Source organism: Cyprinodon tularosa, unplaced genomic scaffold (assembly GCF_016077235.1).
Source record: "Cyprinodon tularosa strain WSP-4 unplaced genomic scaffold, ASM1607723v1 ctg675, whole genome shotgun sequence".
Taxonomy (NCBI): Eukaryota; Metazoa; Chordata; class Actinopteri; order Cyprinodontiformes; family Cyprinodontidae; genus Cyprinodon; species Cyprinodon tularosa.
In genome coordinates, this window is record NW_024039424.1 from 183,230 (window position 1) to 204,667 (window position 21,438).

At 37.0% G+C, this 21,438-nt stretch overlaps 1 pseudogene; it reads left to right on the forward strand.

Moving 5' to 3' along the window:
• The first annotated feature begins 278 nt into the window (after window positions 1-278).
• Window positions 279-20,072, forward strand: LOC119771496 (annotated as a pseudogene).
• Window positions 20,073-21,438: the final 1,366 nt, after the last annotated feature.

Here is a 21,438-nt window from a genome sequence, read left to right on the forward strand (position 1 = left end):
GCCAATTTAATGTTTAATCTGTCACATAGAGAAATCAACATTCAGATATGTAGTTGGATTATTAAAGTGTGTCTGATTCTGTCTGATGCTAATTCTGAAAAATAATTATTTTTTAATGTTTCAGTTTTTCTTCTTTCCTCTTCCATTCCTGTTGTAAATAAGCAGTGGAGCCCTCTGTATTCACATCCACAGAGGATGTGTCAGAAGATCCGCCCCTTTTCTTAGAGCCTTCCCTTTGGGGGGATGTTAAAGTAAAGCCTTCATAAGAACAAGTTGTGTCTGTTATCTGGCAGTTCTGATTTAGGTTTGGTTGAACATCCAGAGGTAATGAACTGTTGTGGACTCTTCACGAATAAAACATCAGAGGCAGACACCACTGCCAACAGGAGTGTGGATGAAGAGAGCTTCCCTAAAAGCGGCAAGTTAGATTTTGTTGTTACACTTTTTTCAATTACTATATTAAAACTTTGTTCAAGCTTATAGCTCCATTCCTCAATGATGATGAAAATAAAAATTATGACCAGTAGCAACTGGATTACAGAGATCTGAAATTCCTTTTTAGACATTTAGACATATTTATTTTATGTCATATTTATTTTTATGTCAGAATTACATTTCAGATATCTCAAATTGTCATTTTAGATAGGAGGAATACTATTAAAAATATCTGAAATGCAAATCTTGTCAAGCAAATGTATGTTGAAACGGCTACTTAAAATAAGTAAAGATTTGTAGATATCTGAAATGTAGTTCTTACCAGTACAATTTAAAAAATTTTAAATTAAATTTCTACTGGTAGAAATGAAATTAGTGATATCTATAATACTATTCTGATTAGGAATATTGTTATTGTGACTGGTTAAAATGCTTTAATACTATCTGTAATAGAAATTGGATCTGACATTCTGCCTATTTTATGTTAAAACGGAGTCTCATTATTCTTTTGCAAGTATCTAAAACTGCATAGACTTGTTTAAAATGGAGATCTGGAATTCTAATTTAACTAGTCATAAAATAAGTAGTTGATATCTGTAATGACATTTCTACTAGCAGAAATATACTTTTGATGTCAAGAATTGGATTTCTGGATATCTGTAATGTTATATTCATTTTTTATATCTGAAATCTGATATCTATCTTTATGAATAGCAGTAACTCTATTATAGAGATCTGAAAGCCCAATTCACATGATTCAGAAACGTGACATAAATTTTACTAGTAAGAATTACGTTTCAAATATGTGAAATGTTCATTTTAACTAGGAAGAAATGCATTTGAGACATCTGGAATACATACAGTAGTTAGTCAAGCTAATAAATGTCAAAATGGCCTGCCATACTCTAATACTCAACAGCCATTGGGAAATAAGCGACAACATCATTGAGTAATCACATGATATCAATACGTACTCACTCAAGGGCCCTGAGAATCTTCTAGTTCAGGAGGAGAGAAAACAGATAAAGTAATGGCACTTTGCTTTGTAGCTTTCAATAACTTTTCATTATCTGTCTCAGTCAAAGTGCATTAATTTGTGTGGTACAGAGGTAGAAGATGAAAAAATATCACACAGACCTGCCAACCCTGCGCCTCTATACGCAGTCAGTGTAACATGAAAAAAGAATCAGATCAGAGATTAAAAAGTTGTACGTGACCTGGGCTGAGCAGAGCTGAGAGTGAACATCAGGATGTTTAACAAACCAGCAACAAGGAGCAAAAACGTAGCAGTTTTTCCAAACAATCTTTAAAAGTTGCCCAACATTGTTTGCAAATTAGACTAGTTAGTTAAATGATGACAACAGGCCAATATACTGCATCAATATGTTAAGCTTGTTAACATTTATTTTAAAGGTTGCTACCTCTGTGACATTACCGAGTAGTTTATTGTTGGAATAAACCCAATTCTATTTTTTTCTGCACAGAGTTGTGCTCACAATTGCTCTCCACATAAAAAAAAAAAGGTTTTTGGTCACAACAAGGGAGGAGAGTCATGGAGGGAAAAATATCTATGGCACAAAAGTGAATACTGTAAGAATACTGTATATATGAAAGAAACCAGATTGCACAAATATGATAAATGTATTAATGTATGAAACATTTAACTGGCTTTGTGACAACCATGGACCGACCACATACCTCACACTTGAGACTTGAAACGCTCTTGTCTCTCACATAAAGTACAGTAATCCACATGTGTAGCACTGTAAAATACAATTTGTATTTTTGAGTATTTAATTGAAGCAAGTTAACAATCACAGTTGGTGATATACTATAACTAGTAAAAAATCACGTAAAGCATTAATTCCCAAAGTTGGGGTCAAAGTCCCTCTTGGTTTCAAATAAATATTAATGTTAAAATGCTTGGAAATGTAAAAAACAACCACTCTGGTTATCAGTGCTGCTTGTAAGAATTGTTACAACAATGATTTAGTGATTTTGCAGAAATATTTGTATACTCAACTATTTCTGAGTCAACTTTGGTTCTATTTTTTTCTGTCAGCAGCTGAAAAGTTTGGGAATCTTCAAAGTAAACTTTATTCTAGTGTCACAATGTCTGAGAGTGATTCTTACAGGTTCTTAATGTCCATTTATAAAGCCAAAATTGTGTGTGAAACTGATTAATAATGCACAGAAGATGCATTCTATGAATCTCTATTATAGATGTAAATATTTTAACATTAAACAAAGTCCTTACTGCTACTGTATTACTGTTAGGCTTTTTGAATGTTCCTGCTGATTGGTGTAACTTAAGAATAAATTTTTCTTTGTCTACTCTTATCAGAATACATGGCTTCCCTCAGCCCTCTATCCAAGGCAAACACCAGCTTCTGTCTGGATCTGCTCAGAAACCTGAGTGAAGACAACAACACTGCAAATATCTTCTTCTCTCCTTTCAGCATCTCTGCAGCTATGGCTATGGTGATGATGGGAGCTAGAGGTGATACAGCCACTCAGATATCAGAGGTGAGTTAATCATTTATTAACTTCACTAAAACATTCTATAACTTTGTTTCCTTAGATCTCCCAGTCTGCATGATCTAGATGTTTAGAGCAGGGGTGTTGAAGTCAAACTTGTGCCACTTCTGAATAATGTCTGTAATAGGGATGGCTGCAGCTAGGAAACATTTCATATAACAAAGAGCACACTGCTGGTGTTTCATACCTTTACTCCCATTACTTTAGCAGTTTAACTTCTTTGTACCCACTGGCTTTTTTATTGACATATGCTTTAGAGCATCTGCAGGGAAAATGTATGTTTGTCTCCTTGTAAAAGCTCCAGTCTTGTGTGTCCACAGTGCTTGAAAACCCAGGATTGTCAGGGCGAAGTTTACACTCTGTTTGCCAAACTGGTGAGTGTGCTCAACCAGCCAGGAGCTGCATTCGCTCTCAATGTTGCCAACAGACTGTATGGAGAGAAGTCCTACAGCTTTCTGCAGGTGAGGGAGTGTGAACATGCATCAGCATGAGCTAATATGTGGATTCTTAACCTGCTTACTTGCAACACCAAAATTACCAAAGCTGTGTTTTAAAATGCCTGAAAAATAACGAATTAATATAGCAGCTGTTCTTTAAACCTTGGGAGAGTCTAGTCTGTTAAATAAAACCATTATAATTGTGGACATTAGCCTTAATCTGGCAGTATGAGGAGGTATCAGATTTATTATGCGGATGGAACATGACAGATAAGAGCTTAATTACAAGAAAGGCTATCAGAGTAGCATGTTAATTAGGTAAACGTAAAAATTATATTGATGAATATTGATAATAAGTAAAAGTTACTTTGTTAACTTATAGTTTTATAGAAAGTGTCAGGACTCAGAACGTTGGAGCCACAAATCAGGCTACAGACCGGAGGATTTATAAAAGTGTTTATGGACTGCTTGGAAAGTCTGTGAGTCAGCAGCTAGCGCTAAATGGCCTGAACCTCTGTAAAGGGAAAAACACAGGTTAGTGACCAAGTAACTCTGATGGAGGACCACAATGAGTGTGTGAGTCACTAACCCGGCTATAAAGTTCAGTCCGAGCCCAGAGGAAGGAGCGGAATCCAGCCGGATGATTTTCCACGGCCCGCAGCGGACACCGCCCAGAGAGTTCATGGAGCAGAAGCCATAGGGGCTCAGAGCCAGCAGACGAGTAGATGCCAGCAGACGAGGAAAAGCAGGAGTTTTCAGAAGGAGAAACCAAGACCAGTGTCGAAGAGGAAGCAGAAGTCAAAGACAGAAGATCAGAGATCTGAAGAGGTACCGTAGGGAAATCAAAGCTGGGGTCGAGAGAGAGATCCAAGGTCTTAAACATGCAGAATCCAGCAGTCCGAAGAGTCCGAAGACAGGTCAGGTAAACAGATCAGAACAGGGTCAAGCAGGCTCAGAGGTCCGGGAGCAGAAACTAGTCAGGATCGGGTAATCAAAGTAACAGACCTGGTACGCTAGAGAACTCTCACCTATGGCTCGAATAATCTGGCATTGATGAAGTTGGAACAGGTGGATCTAATGAAAGGTAATGAAGACTGGGCGGAGATAGGCAGGTGGAAGGAATGAACCAATAATCCAGTCATCAGTGCCAAGCTCATGATAGAAAGTATTTTTGTTTTCCAAAAGAAAAAAGGGAAACATTGCTTCAAGTTGTTTATGAAGCAAGATTCACCTTTATAAAATAAAATAAAGCACAAACATTTCAACCAGGTTTTTTTCATAAAGGACTAATTCACTAATGTTTTACCTCAAGGTCCTTTACATACAGTATGATATAAATCTTTGCAAGGTATTTTGTTGTATTTAGTAAGCCAGTAATTAGTATTGGTAGAAAGGTAAATCAGAGGTTTTATGGTTTAGTGTGTAAAACATGTATGGAGACTGAAAAGTTTGTCTTATAACAACTGTTTTTCCTTTTAGGAGTTTTTAACCCAAACCAGGACTTACTTCAACTTAGAGCTGGAGTCTGTGGACTTCAGAAACAGGAGTGAGGAAGCCAGGATCAAGATCAAAAGCTGGGTAGAAGAGCAGACACGAGGTGGATCATGCACACTAATGCCTGGTTCATGTGACAAGATGTTAAAACTGTTGACTGGTTTTCAAAACTTAAGAGTTCCATCACATAATAATCAATATTGCAGGTTTGATACTATATTGTGTGGTGAACAGCTGCACAATGTTGCACAATATACTGCACACAAACACAAATAGTTTTCATCCAGAAAAATTCTGATGTCTAAGGGGAAATTTCTTAAGACCTCTCAATATCAAATATGAGTTCAGGAGTAAGTGCACATGGGCAACAAGGAAGAAGCAAAGGAGAAACTGGAGATTTCATTTTTATAAGATAATTTCCAGAAGATGAAGCAAGATATAAGTAACTGAGATATGTGCCATGTTTATAGGATTGAGAGCATGACATAGGAACAGAAGCATAAAAGGCGTTACCAAGACTACTATTTTTTGAGCGTTCATAGGCCTGGAAGATCTAGATATAAGTGCTTTTCATTCTATCAAGAACGCATAGTGCAACCGTGGGGATGGAGTGGCAGTTTTTCTTTGAGTGGCCAGAACTGCAGTTAAGTCTGTCTGCCTCAATCCTTTTACAAAAAAATAAATAAATACTGCATTGTTTGGCCCTGGTTGGTTAGAAATAAGTTGCCACAATTGATCTTAAATTTCCCTCTATAGTTTACCATTTTATCTTCCCATTTAGCATAACTTCCACATCCTGTATTACAACTGGTCAAAACGGTCTTTTCCTTGTAACCAAGCACCAACGCTGAATGACATGAGCCCTCAAACCGATTCAAGAGCAAAAGTTATGCCAGGGGAAAAGGGGAAAGCAAGCCCTGAGATTTGAAGCCCCAAGTTTTATATCACCTGGATATTAGGAATCCTGAGTAATTCATCAGTGTGGTTTCTCATTACTCTGGAAGCCCTGTGACAATCAGCCTTAGAGAAACTGCACTACACCTTCAGTCCAGTGGGTGGCAATAATAATAAAAATGGTTTTCCATTTACCTGAAGTACCATTTAGCTATAAGTAGATTCCTAAACTTTAAAAGTTTATTTGACATTTTATATTTTTATCAACTTGAATCGGGCCAAAGTTGATTTTTAATGATATGATTCATTTAATATATCTTAAAAAATTTATACACAGTTTTTTTTAAATAAATCTCACATCTATAGCACAAGGAGAACTATTTTCTTTATCAAAAGGTTATTTACTAAAACTCTTACCTACATTGGCATATATTTATATTAAGTTGAAGCTATATACAATGGACTCCATGGTGGAAGGATTCCCACAAGCCAACAGTCAACTCATGATCTCTATTGCAGCCTTGTCAGCATAAAATGGTCAAAATAAAACATGCATTTATACACACAGATAAATATTTATACTCTAGTAAACAAGGTTTACATGCAAATACAGTTTGTATGAATGTATTCTATTTCTATTATAGAGCTTACATTTTGAGGAGTACTTGTTTGTCCTAAAAATCTTTAAACTGATTTTATGACAAGCGTAAGGTAAAAAAAAAAAACATTTAAAGGTGATTGTTGCCGCCAATGCTGTTATTAAGCATTGCAGCTGTTCACCAACCCCTCTCAAAAGTTCATAAAGTCTCTATAGAGGGTTAAACATCCCAAAAAAAAAAAGCCCCACTAAGACAAATAATGTATGTAAACACTACCCAGGCTTTTAAAAACCCTAAGTCTTTGAGTGACAATGGAAAGGAAAGGGGGCTAATAACCAGCCGCTTCAACTAATGATCTCTAAAAAGGTTGCAAGTACCCAGTTTGACCCCCACAGCCTCCGCTCTGGGTCTCTGAGCAGAAACCTTAACACCACACTGCTCCGCGGGCGCCGCACAATGGCAGCCCACTGCTCCCCAAAGGAGATGAGTTAAATGCTGAAGTAAATGTCTCCAATAAGAGATCAATTAAATTAAATTATTGTCTATTTTCCACCAAATGTAAAGAAACACATTTTGGTTGCTATTCTTCACTAATCTGAAATAAACTCCCAGAAAACAAGAAAAGCTCTGAAACCCTCAGTTGCTTTAAATCAAAATAAAATAAAAACATTTGTTTAGAGTGTCTTTGAATGTGCTATCTAAATATTATAAGCTATGTTTCCATTGTAACTTTCATCCCATTTTCTTAATAATTTTATCTTCTTCTCCCATCATTCTCTTTGCATAGGTTATCCTCTATTTCAATATGTCCTTTTCATTTTCTTTTGCTATCTGTGATGCCTTTATGCCACTGCATTATACTTTGTTTTTTATGTACATTAGATTGAATTGTCTTGGAACTGAAATGAATCACAATACTTTAGCATTAATGGGTTGCTATAGCAATAACTATCCAGAGATGACTTCAGTTTAGCGGTAGCTTCCATGCCTGCACGACTCTGGAAGGCTTCCTCTTTTGTTGAACCAAACCCACACTCACTGTACAACCAGGAAAGGTAATTAATGGACATATCTTCCAGATGCATGGTGGGACAACAAGTACTTCAGATTATAACAGCAACTAATGATACAACAGACGTAAGAACAGTAACAAATAAAACATGTAACTTACTGTAATAACCTGGAGAAGATTGATAACATTAACATGCTGCCCAGTGCATTCTGGGAAAACTAGCCTCTGCTGCCCCAACACACTACAATACATTGGCATGTAATTTAATAACTTGTCCATGTTAGAGGCGAAATTTTTTCAAGTGATCAGTTAAAGTGTGCTATGGAGTATACTTTGCAGCATCTGGTTTAAATTTTTCTTTTTCTGGGTCACATGCCCAGTGTATTTACAGCATTAAGGTTATGTTTTTTAAAAGCTGTAGTCTCTTGTGTTTGTTCTCATCTGATCCATTTTGTCACCAGGTTTAATCAAGGACATTTTGCCCCCAAACACTGTGAGCGACATGACCAGGATGATCCTGTTAAATGCCATCTACTTTAAAGGCACCTGAGATGAACCGTTTAAGCTATGGGACACTCAAGAGTCCGAATTCAAAATCAACAAGGTAAAAATGAAGACAGAAATACAGATGATGAACTCAGTTAACTCTGTGAACTAGGTTGATTCTATGTCTCATGAAGGTTTAGTTCTACAAATTTTCAGTCTGGTACAGTTCCTGTTAAAACCCTTTCATGGTTGCTAAGGATATTCCTTAAACCTCAGTATTGCAACTTGATCGGCTGAAAGTCTCTTGATTGATTCAGCCTTGAACTGTTTAAACTAGAATGGTAGAAAATTAGTTCGTTGTTATTGAACGCACAAATATCCTGAAAGTTCAGCTGCAGTTGTTGGCCTATTTCACAAAAGCTGAATTAAGAAATTCCAGGATAAATTATAAAGTCGGGTTTGACTTGACATCATGAATACATCCTGGCTTCGTCCAAAGGCCAAGCCAGGCTCATAGGGTGAGGCTTTGTTAGGTCAGGTATAGCCAGGGTCCAAAATTAACACTCACTACTCGCCCAATGCAAAATTTTTCATTTGGCGGGTTAATGCCAAAGCAAGTGTTGGGGATGTGCTCTGGAGACCGGGCCAGAAGATCAGAGATCCAAAGAGGTACCGAAGGGAAATCCAGGGAGGTGTCAGGAATCAGTTCCAGGTTCTGTAAACGGGCCGAATCCAGCAGGAGTCTGGAGACAAGTCAGAACGGGAACGGGCAGGCTTAGAGGTCCAAAGGCAGAAAGGCTCAGGATCAGGCAATCAGAACACACTTAGATTTAATTTTCCTAATTAAAATAGTAATGTTAATAATTTGTTACTGGCTGTCAATCTATTAAACTGGAGAGCATCTGTGACTCAAGTGCAGCAAATGCAAGATTTGCAGGATGTCCTTGTCTCAAGCTCAATATAAGCAGCCCATGCCACAGTCACTGTTTGAGTGCGCTAATAACTATATCAACACAAACACACAAAGATGAAAATATTGTTTTGCACTGACCATGCCATTAGAAGAAAGGCTACGCTTTTATTTCTGAACCATATAAAAAATTTTAAAAAGTTTTTTTTTTATGGTTTTATATATCTCCCCTTTATCAAATAGAAGTATTTTGGATATGCACTGTTTTGAATGAAATTTAATAAAATTCTGAATTACAACTTCATTTAATAAAACTACACTAACTTTTATTGTAACTTTGTTTGCATTTAGCATAATGCCACAGTGAAATAAAGTGTTACTTAAAATTATATGAGCAAATTATACATTTTTTTTTGTGTGTGGCAGATAAAAGTATGCATGGCTGGCAAATAATTTTATGTTCCAGTTGGCCGCTGATTCAAAAGTTAATCTTGGACCCTGGGTGTAGGTAATGAAGCTAAATGAACTTATGCAGCTTAAAGTTGTTCCATATTTGCAAATGTCTGTTAGTATCACTATTGTGACTTTAGAATAATAGATTATTAACATGCCACTAATAAACATGGAGTGGCTGCAAAAATTTTTTGCATGTAGAACTTAGAGTGGTAAGATTTAAATATATCTTTTTAACAAAGCAATCGGGGTCTCTGTTGTGTGTAGGTATGTGGTTTTAATGCGGGGCGACTCAGGGTAAAAACCTGGGTACATAATGAATGGCATTTAGCGTTAAAAATGTTATCAATCTGGAAAACTGGCCCTTAATTTAAACAAAGGGGAGGGCTCAGTCCTCGGATTTGGGACCGAGGACTGACCCAAGCCGGTTTGCTTCCATGTTGCTGAAGATGCAGTCAGAATCACAGATAATATAATTCCTAGAATAAATGTATGTATTAGACAAGCCTAACAATAGCTTACTTTTACCCGAATGCTCAGATTTTCTGTCAACAAAATAACCCTCATGTGCTCCGGAGGGGAAATATTTTAAAGTTTGTTTGTTCCAGTGCACCCATTGCATTAGGGAATCCTGTTAGGAATACAAAGGAAAAAGTTGTCCAACTGTTCTAAAGTTTTTTTGTAAAATGTGGCTTAAATCATGTTTTGTGCAATACTGTGGAATTCTTCCTTTATAAAGTTCAGTCTTTAGTGGCTGGGGAGGGTTATTAAGATTTGTGTCCTTCCTTTTGATGCCAAATACACAATTCTGATGGTGCAGCGACAAATTTATTTTACTAAAATTTCAGCATTTCCTACTGCAAACAGGAACATACCTCCAGGAGAAAATCTGAGACCCACACAGCTTATCTGAAAAACGGTCAACGCATGGCTCTGTTCTCTGTAGTGCTGAATTGTGGGACCCAGCGGTCCACACAGGTACATCTCATCCCTAGAAAAGAGGTTATGCTGTTGCAGGTTATTCCTTGGAAAAATGTAAATATGGGCACGCCATTGTAAAGAAAGATGTTTGGAGCTACTTTCACAGCCTGTCTTCATGGATAACACTTTTGCTCCTTTATCAGCAATTTCTCTAACCCAGCAATTTCTCTAACACAGCGCTAGTCTATTAAAGGCCTTTCTTTCATGCTTAGAACTCATACAATTATAAAGTTAATAATGGTATAGACTACCATAATAATCATGTTGAAATGATGAAAGACATTTTCTTTATAACAACATATATCAGTAGTTTTTCATGTAGGCTTATAAGAAATATTAAAACACACAAGAGAGGGAAATCAATGATCAGACACATTGATTTCTAATTCTAACCACTGACTGAACAGTTAAGGCACCAGGATTGAGTAAAAATGGCTTATAGATGGATTTGGACGAGGCTAGCTGCTAAACTGCTTTCATGTTACCGAGTTGAGGCCATGTAAGCCAGGAAATCCAGAAAATTCTAACTTTATACCTTATTTCTTGAAATAGGAGCCATGTTTCAAACATTAACATGAGTGCATAGTTCTTCTTTAATTACTTTTTTATGTTTTCTTAGAGCTTTATAAAGACAGTGTTTGGGATGCTTCTCTGTTACTCAATAAAACATTATTACACTGCATTTATTTTGCTGTTCATGTTTTTTCTTTAGACTGAAACAAAACCTGTACAGATGATGTGGAAGGATCATTATCTTCCAATCACCTCCATTCCTGAAGGTAGATGTCAGGTAATTCAACACGTTAAATCAGTTTTAAATTAATTACTGTGAGTTAAAGCCTGGCTGTAATCCTAGTATGTATATTTCTTTATTGTCTGAAACCATCTGCTGGAATCTAGATCCTAGAGAAGCCTTACAAAGGGAAGGAGATGAGCATGCTCATTTTTTTGCCTGATAAAATAGAAGATGATACAACGGGTCTGGAGAAGGTAAGACTCAGTCTAACAGATTGATGAAACTGAACATTTATAGTGAGACATTTGATTATTGATATTCATCGGTGGGCAGAGCTTACAACCCTTGTTGGATTAACCTAAATGGAGCTTTGAAATGAAAGCAGATAAGACAGCTGCCACTGCGTCTCTATCCTTATACAGAGATTCACACCATCACCTGCACATGGTGCTTGATGTTTGTATTCCTGCTGTGTCATATTTTAGTGTTAAGTTGCTTTATTCAGCATAGTTAATTGATTTTTAAAGGCATTTTTCAAGATTATCTAATCACTTTATGCCCAGTATCTTAAAAACACCAAAGTTACTTTATGCTGGAAGCCAGATGCAGGGCTGGGCATTTATTTGTTTTTCCCTTTTCCACTCTGCCATAAAAATCTTTATCTTCTTAATCTGCTGGTCTAAACTGGTCTTCTATCAGACTGTTTAGTTTCTATCAGAATCTCCTCGAGTTGCTTTAAGCTGCACTTAAAATGGAAGTTACAGGTATAGTGCCCCTCATGGCTAACAGCTACACAGTTAGCCCTAATATCTACATCTTGAACTATTAATCAGTTTGAGAATTTATGAATACAAAGATTAAAACAAAATAGTTTGAGTCATTAAGTGAAAAAACTACTATCATTCTTATCAGATATCACTTTTCCTAATGGTGCATAAAATAGTAATGCACAGTAAATCCTTAATGCATGTAGCACAGACATATCCAATGGTGTCCAGACTGCATTTAGGTTTGTGTGTCTCGCATGTCACATGCTGCTGGCCGATGTGTCTAAATGAAATATGTTTGAAGCTCCGTTTAAAAAGCTTCTACCTCAAAATTGACTGATTGTGGCAAATTGTTGTGTAAAAAATACTACAGTTTTTTGTCAGTTGGAGGCTTTTTGCTGTTGTTTTTTTAGTCTGTTTGGCTGTAAACTACAACTTTTGTATTTGAAAAATACAAAAACTTTTTAATTTGAAATTTTTTTAGAAGAGGTTTGGGGAAATGAACCTCTTGGCACATGTTTATAGAAGAGCTTCGGAACCTCAACAGAGCCACATCTAGGGATGTTCATATTTTGTTTATGTGAATGTTAATGGTATGGCTATATATTCAATCCACCTTTTTTTTAATTGAAATTAATCTTTTTTTTAATCATGAAATCTGAACTAACAACTTCTTTGGCAGCTTTTACTGAATTTGCTTATATTAAAATGGTTTATTAAAAACTAATATGTTTGAACTTTGTATAAATCCCTCTCAATGCAAGTAGATAGAGAGAAGCTCTACATAAAGGTGACTTAAATAAAAAGGTTCTTCATATCTAAAAGCATCTAGCTTTTATATTTTGATTATGTAAATGATATTGAATTAAAATATGCAAATTCAGTATAACTAAAGTTAACCAGTCAGCAAAGAGTTTTAAAGGTTATCAAAAAAGCTAATCCAATGAAAGAAAGGTTAGCTTTTCTATTAGCTTTTGTCTGATTATCAGATGTGTGTTCACAACTGTTTTTGTTTTCCATCAAGCTGGAGAAACTTCTCACCTATGAGAAATTCATGGAGTGGACTCATCCTGACAAGATGGAACGCCAATATGTTGAGGTGCGTCTCCCTCGATTCAAGATAGAGGAGAATTATGACATGAGGAAAACCCTGATCAGTATGGGCATGGAGGACGCTTTTGATGAGACAAAGTGTGACTTATCTGGTGAGAAAAAAAATAAGTTTCTCTAATTACAAGTGTCAGAATTCTGAATATATAATTTTCATACTATAATAGCCAGTCTATGTAATATGCTGAACGAGTGAACTGTTGATCGATTGCACTAATTTACCTGTTTTAAAGTGTTCAATATAATTCATACGCTCATCAGATGCAGAATTCCCAGGTTACTTAACTTAAATGGGATAATTAGAGCATATGGCCCAGAAGATCGAGAAACTCACGTCTAACATTTGTTATTCATTTCTCAATGAGTATAAAGCAGTGTAACTTCAGCATGCCTTGAGCGCAAAGGAGAGACAATCGTGCAGAGCCACTGTCCGTCCTCTCACCACGCCTGGCTGCAATGTGCTGTTCCCCTCCCTCCTGTAGTGAGTTCTTCACCCTTACCGCCAGATTCCACATACTCCGTCAGCGCTCCGCTCCGCTCCGCCCCGCTGACGTACGTCGTGCGAAGCGCTTGTCTTTCATGGAAATCAATGAGAGCTGTTCCACATCCACCGCTACTCCTCTTCACGTCTCCGTCCACGTACGTCTTCTCCGTCCGTCACCGACAAATTACGGAGCCGAGCTATTTTTTGCTCCGCTCCGGTCCGGCCAGGTCAAGATCCGCAATAGGGCTTGGTCGTCGTGACGTAGGCACTTCGCGTCGCCGCCATGTTGAATGCGTCTTTTACCGCGGCTCAGACTACTGCCTATGACTACCGGGTACTGTACTCCCCCTCAGCCGTGTTTTAATTTGATTAATTTCACCTTAACTTGATTTCAACCATGGTAAACCGTTGCTGTATTGTGGCCTGTAACAGCTCAACGCATGATCGCCATGGAAACAGAAAATGGGTTAACTTTCCACCGCTTTCCTGAATGGACGCGTAACCATGGAGACCAAGCGTCAGAGATAAAGAGTCGTCGGCTAGCTTGGATCGCGGCTGTAAGACGACCGAACATAACTTTCCACAGTATTCCAATGTCATTGAGAGTGTGTTCCCTGCATTTTCATTCTGGTAAGTTAAAGATGCACGGTTTTATTTTATAGCCTACATTGTTTCTTTCCTTCAAAGTTGGGATCTTTTACGGGAAAATAATAAAAACGGCAGCGGGAAAAGGCTCAAATACGTGAGAAACCCGGAGGGTTGGCAGTTAACGTTACTAACTACACCTTTGAAACACATAGCAGCTAGTTAAAAGTACATTACATGCGTGAGTGGTTGTTAGCATTAGCGGTTAGCAGTTGCTAAACTAGCAGGTTCCAGAGCCCGTCTGATCACAGCTTACCTTCGTACGGATTACTGTGTTCCCACTGTTTGCTGGCTTTATGATTTGCAGCTCCTGAACCCATCCATTCATGAACTGCACATGAGACTCCAAGGACTTGTAGCTTCGGAACTGTTTTGAAGTATAGGCGCTCACTCATCGGTGCTCCACTCATTGTTTGGAACTTTATATGGATCCAAATGATTAATAATGCTGATTTTGTCAACATTTATGGTCCCTGGGTTCTCTATTTAATGTGTCCCGGTAAATTCCAGATCCTTTTCGGGATTTTAACATATTTTTTCTCTCTACTTCTGTCTCTTCTTTCAACAACAACGTTGTGGTAGAGCTATGCTTACGTTTGCGTAGCAGTCAGTATGGCTGCGACGTCCCACAATGCAACGTGGATCCCGAGCCCTATTAGAAATGATTTTAATGCCATCAACAAGAACCATGTACAGCTGGAAGCACAGTATGTATGTAAACACACACACACATATATATACGTATATATATATTCTCTAGCTTTTTCTCCGCCTCGAGCTTCGTTTCCGAACATACGGCTTTATGATCAGTTCCACGCAAATTAATAGCGATATAATATATCGGAAACCCTGGTTCATCTCGCGCATGCCCTCTACGATCTCCCAGGAACTCAGAGCGGAGCGGACGGGACCACAGCGGCGGCTGTAGGCTTTGCTTTGCGCAGGCGGTCTGGAGCGCAGCGGGGCGGAGCGGAGCAGAGCGCTGACGGAGTATGTGGGATTTCAGGGTTAAGGTTTTCTGCCCGCTTCTCTTGCCAGGTCTGTAAGACAGCTGATAGGCTGCTTCCAGGCACACCCACAACTCCACAGGTGACCATCATCAAGTTAATTGTCCTTAGAGTCCACAGTGGATCAAAACAGTAAAATCATGCAAATCTCCAACCATGTTGCTTCATCTGTTCCAATTTGCATGTTTTCAAAACAAAAACAAGGCTTTGTTGGGCTACCGTTTAAAACCTTGAACTTAACGCTGTTCCTGACATTTTGAATTGAAAAAGCTTCCTGGATGAGAAGCGAAACGTCTCAAACTTGGAAGCAAAGTCCAGTGGATTGTTTTTAATTTTAATTTTTTTTGGCATGCAATAAAACAAAAAAAATGAGAAATCATGCACAATCAAAAATATTTACATAATCACAAATTCAAATTAATTTCCACTGTGAGACATATCCAGCTGCAACATCAGCTCCACCTCTGGTTTGAGTTTAGGGAGCAGACATTAAAGGATCCGATAAAACCTTCAGTGCGGTGTAGCATCATCCTCAAGGAGATATTTATGCTCAACCAATGTAGTGAAACCTTTTGTTTGTGTGAAAAGGTCTGTGTCAGTCACTGAATATCTATCGCTGACCAGGCTGGAGTTCTTACAGATCCACTGTCATAGATTTTGTTTTTTTTTCCTGGGAACTCCTGTACCCTGTCCTCTTCTGCTTCACAAATAAAGAGCTATGGCTTAGATGTTTCAATAGTTGGACCTACTTGGTTGAAGGACAGTGAAGCTCCTTCAAATGGTTCACATGGAAACATCTGCTGCTTATCTGATGTGTAGAGGTCATAGATGACCTTATTCACACATCTTATGATCTTATAAGGGCAGTGGTGGAAAGTGAAAAAAAAAAAGAAGTACATTTACTGGATTACGGTACTTAAGTACTTTTTCAAAGTATCTTTACCGTAATTTTGGGACCATAAGCCGCACCTGAATATAAGCCGCAGGTTTTTTATGTTTAATTACCATATGGCTCGTGCACAGAGAGGATTGTCAGGCAAGAGGCAACTGTTTGGGGAAGCTCCTATTTATTAACATTTCAACACAATTGAATTGAGACAATTCTTCCTGCTGGCGTCTCCAACGTCTCACCATTGACTCGTTGATTCCAAGGTTACGTGCAGCGGTTCTATTTCCTTGGTTTACTGCCAAATTGACTGCCTTTAACTTAGAAGCTGCATCATATGCATTTCTACGTTTGTTTTCCATAATGAAGGTGTCACACGAACTGTCTTGCGCGCGCAATGTCCGTCTTTCTCGGAGTCTGCTTCCGCATTCCCGCGTGCACGGCTACTTGTGTGTTGAAGCAAATGTGACGTCAACATGGTGGATGGTAAAATCCATAGATTTAGGTACCATATTAGCCTAGTGGCCGTTAGCTGTAAAAGTCCATAGATAAACCGCATTGTTATAGAAGCCGCAAAATCAAAAAATGGTCGAAAATTGGGAAAAAGTCGTGGCTTATAGTCCGAAAATTACGGTACTTTGCACTTTGTAATTTTTTGGGACGTTCTTATAACTTTCACTTCACTACATTTCAAAGTCAAGTATTGTACTTTTTACTCAACTATGTTTTGAGGAAGCTGTTATTTGTTACCATTTGCCTCAGCTTATCTTTATAATCCGCTCTTGCTGTTTTTCTCGCTTGAATTCAATTTCAACAGGCAAGATACTAACAGCCCTTGGGAGCAAATTTGAACACCACTGTTTTAGAGATTTGCATGAAATTCCACAAATCCATAAAACTATTTGTAGTTTGAAAATTCTAATAAGGTGTTGGTTATTGCCATGCGGCCAAGTTGTTCAGTTGGATGAGTTCCTAAAGCAGAGTTGTAGTTTCTTTGTGGTAACAAATTCAACCTTAAACCTCTCCATCATGAAATCGTGAGAAGAATAAAGAAACACCTTCTATCTTTTTCTGTTTGTTTTTAAATAAGAAATAATTATCAAAATAGGCATTATTTTTGTGGCATTATTATGCTAAAGGTCTTTACAGGTGGTGCAGCATTTGTAGCAGACTGGTTTTACACATTAATACTTCAGATCGTTTCTGAAAGTTAAAGTTTTTTTTAGAATTACTCTAAAAAATATACATAAATGTTCTGATATTACAGAAACTTATTTATACGTTTGAAAGTATTTTCAAAAGTGAGTACTTCAATAACTTAGATTTTTGACTGAGTAACTTTTACTTCTAGTTGAGTAATATTTGACTATGAATATCAATACTTGTACTCAAGTACTACCACTGAGTACTTCCTTTTTCCACGCCATGCCATCATTTAGCATGTAGTTTCAAACCATAACTTCTGACACCACTTGCTACATGCTAGTCAGGAGGTCAATCAGTCTTGGAGGAGGGACCCAAAACAGTTTAAAGGAACAGACTTAGAAGAGTTTAAGCTGAAACTTCTTCAATTTTTGTTACTGCAGCACATCAACCAAACCACACCAACCACAGCACAATGACAGACAAGCTTCTTAGATACAGATGGAACTAAATTGGAAGAAACCTTTATAATAAATAACGGAAACAAGAGTATTTGTTCTAAATGAGCAGCTAGTGCAGCGATATATTTACATGTACAAATCAAGACAAAACAGAAACTTTCAATTCAATCCCAACAAATACTCAAAACTTCATATAGAAGACAACATACATAAGACTAAACCCCTCCTTCAATTCTGATGGTGCGGTCCTGTGCATACCTGCTCTGAAAGGGAAATGGCAGAGGAGAGTATTCAAACTGACCTTTCATATTTCACCACTCTAATATACCGGTAAGCGTTTCATTTTACGTTAAGAGTGTAGCAACTAAATATTCTAATGTTAAATCAGTTCCACGTTTAAAGGAAACAAGATGAGGCCTGTCAAACAAGGCACTCCCCAAAACAAATCTAATTTCGAAATAAACTAAATAACAAAACCAGAATGTGTTTAACTGTTATCTTTTACTCACAAATATAAAGATAACGGGTCATTGTTACAACCATCCATGTGCTGACTTTGACATTTTATGAACTATATTAACCTAAAAGTTACAAAAAGAAATACAGCAATTAATAATTTACAACTGTATTATAATTAATGAGGATTAATATATGATTGTTGCTGTTTTATATAATTTTTTTAATGTTTTGTGGGGTAGAGTTTGTCTCTGCTGTCCTTTAGGAGTCTTCTATGTAATCAGTGATAAACATCAACTGCTCAACCCATTTAATGTTTATACTGTGTATAACAATAAATTCCTTTAAACGGCACCGAAGTATAAATATGTGCATAGCTTTATTAGCAACGGCCTCATGAAACTCTGCTCCATCTTCAGTGATTTATTGCCACAATATAGAAGTATGTTCATTTTGATCATTATAGGTTCACCCTGAACCCCTTTGGTGCCCTTTCATTTCCGGCAAACCTCCATTGCACATTGGTCACCTCTGAAAATTTGCCACTGTTGTCAAATTTTTGTCCAAATTCTTGTTTCATATCATATTTATGGTTAATTAAGACTTGCACTGGGAGGCCACAGTGCAGTTACATGAGCTGGCATGGAGGTGAGGTAAACAGTCTTTAGGTATAAATTGGCTTTAAAAACAATTAAACAAAAAAACAATTGTTTGGGCAGAACGCATCCTGACACTTGAGTCTCACTCTTGTCTTTTATTGAAACTCTGCAGATCTGTCTTAACACTGACTGACTGCTGGCTGCCTTTAATCATGACACATTCTCAGGGTTAATGATTTTACTTGCATGGTTTATATTTTTAAATCCTGAGATCATAAAGTCCTGATAGTGTTTTCTTTCTGGAATAGTGTAACCCCTTTTTTTATTCTATTGTAATATTTATTTTACTTTTGTTATTTTTCAGCTTTATACCTCTTTATACCCAATTATATAAAATTCTAAAACATGTTATCTTTATTTTAATCTAAAAAAGAAAAATCATCATATCTGCATAATTATATCGCTGCTTACTTGTCAAACCATATACACCAAAGTAGTGCAAATTAGTTGTCAATGTTTTCTGATGAGTAGACCTTTTATTTAATACTTTGATTTATTTATAAATTAAAAAAAACTCCTCATATTACAAAATTAAACTTAACATTTCAAAACATGGAAAAGTAACTGCATGCTTACTTTCAGAGTTACTTTCACTGAGCATTCACTGTTACTGAGTTACATTATTGGAGGCATAAGTATCTATAACTAGCAAATTTTTTAAAGTAACTTTCCCAACAGTGATAACTGAGATGCTAATTAGGGAACATGTGGGAAAGATGCAGCTTTTTTTATGGTTCTGCTTTACTACTCATATTCTCATAAAAAGCATCAGCTCCGAGTGTGCAGTTTAAAAAAAGTAACACATATTTTGGCTCTACGCACACATCAACTAATATGGTAGTCATTTAATGTTTCTGTCTGCTCTGGTACAGGTATGTCTGGCAATAAGGAGCTTTTTCTCTCTGAAGTCTTCCACAAGGCTTTTGTGGAGGTCAACGAGGAGGGAACAGAGGCTGCTATTGTTTCTGGTACTGCAATAAATCTTTGTTTCAGAGAAACTCCATTTTTTTGTGCAAATCAACCCTTCCTTTTCTTCATCCGCCATAACCCCACCATGAGCATTCTCTTTGCTGGACGCTTCTGCTCCCCTGAATGATATCCGTTTGCTTTAAAGTGAACACTGTCCTTGTGAAAGGTAAGGGGTGATGCAGCAGTAGCCACATTCCTGCAACAGTAATAGAAGTATGATCTTAATTCAACCTTTTTATAGAGAAAGTGCCTAATTGCTGGCTTAATCGAGTGAAATGGTTTGAAAAACATCACTTCTGTTTTATTTGCAGAAACTAACCTGGGTAACTGCTACATAAACAATATGTCTGACATTTCTCAATGCATAATCTGGACATTGACAGGAAACTACTGCTGTGTCTTAAGAGCATGTGATTTACTATCATAGGCTTTGCTATCATGCTGACGTATTAAAATCTTATTGAATGTTTAAAGATTCTGTACAATAAACCATTACCTGAGCAAAATGAATACTTTGTCATACTTCCTGTGAATCTATTCAACTCTGTATCTTCTATTTGGGGGGCTCTAAAACCTTTAAGCCTTCCAAACAAAACGCCTTCTTCAGAAGTAAACTCAGACTATTAAGCCTAATAGTAACAAGCACTTGAAAACAGCAAAAGACAGCAGGCCAGTAATTTTGAATTGAAATGAAAAAAACATTGATCCCAAATAGATTTTAATAGTTTTTCAATAATTTAGTTTGTAATTCATATGTATCTAATAAATAAATCTAGGTCGATATTTATGTATATTTCTAATGAAATAAAACCGACTTGGTCAAATGTTGAGATGAATTTCTAAAACAGAAAAAATAACCGACCAATTGTTTAAAGCAACACACTTTCTAGGAACGCTGCAATTTCCCTGGTGTAAATCCCACTAATTGGCATGTTGCTTCTCAAAAATAACCTTAGCCCTCCATGGGTGCTGCACGGCATTGCACTGCTCGATAAGGGATGGGTTAAGTGCAGAAAACATTTTTTTGTGAATGCCAGTGTTGTCCTGAAAACAATGTAGGCTAGGCTGATCGTTGACAGACTTTTTGGGGAAATCTGGTGTGATTGAGAGGGACGGCATCCATCCCATCTTGAATGTGCAGCTTTTCTTTCTAGGAATTCAGATCTATTAATCTTCCAAAACCTTGACAGTCCAGCGTGCAGACCAGGAAGCAGGGTTGTAGTATAAACGCCTCCCTGCAGCTTCTTTACTGTTAGACAATCCAAACATCCAACCAGTGTCTTGTCCACGGCCAGTATCAGATAATCATAAAGTCGGAAATCATGTTGATCTGATTAAAGTTCACATTAAAAGAATTGAGAAAAAAAGTTAAACCAGGTAAGGTCAGCTGCTGCCTATGAATCACCTGCAGAGGATTGTTAATAAATTGTTAATAGTTGTTGTTAAAAATTGTTAATAGTTGTTAATAAATTTTTCATATATTAACAACTACTTCACAACAGAAACACTGCGGTTAATTGTGCACATCAATATACAAATATTAAAGGTGATAGATACAGAATTCATGCTCTTTTCAGAACTAAATTTAGAATTATTTGGGGTAAAGATAAAATTATGTGCCTCTGCAAGTCATCTAGGAGTCTTCAGTGAAATCATAGATAAATAAATACTTTAATAATAACATAAAAATTAATTAAATGTGGATATTAGTAGATTTAAATATAATTTTTTTGCAGAATGATTGTTTATAAAAGTAAGGTAGGTAATGACAATTGAAATATGTTCACCCTGAACTCAAACCTGAAAGAATTTTGACCTATACCTTTTATTTACACAGCATAGATGTTTAAATATATGCATCTATTTGTAGCAAAGG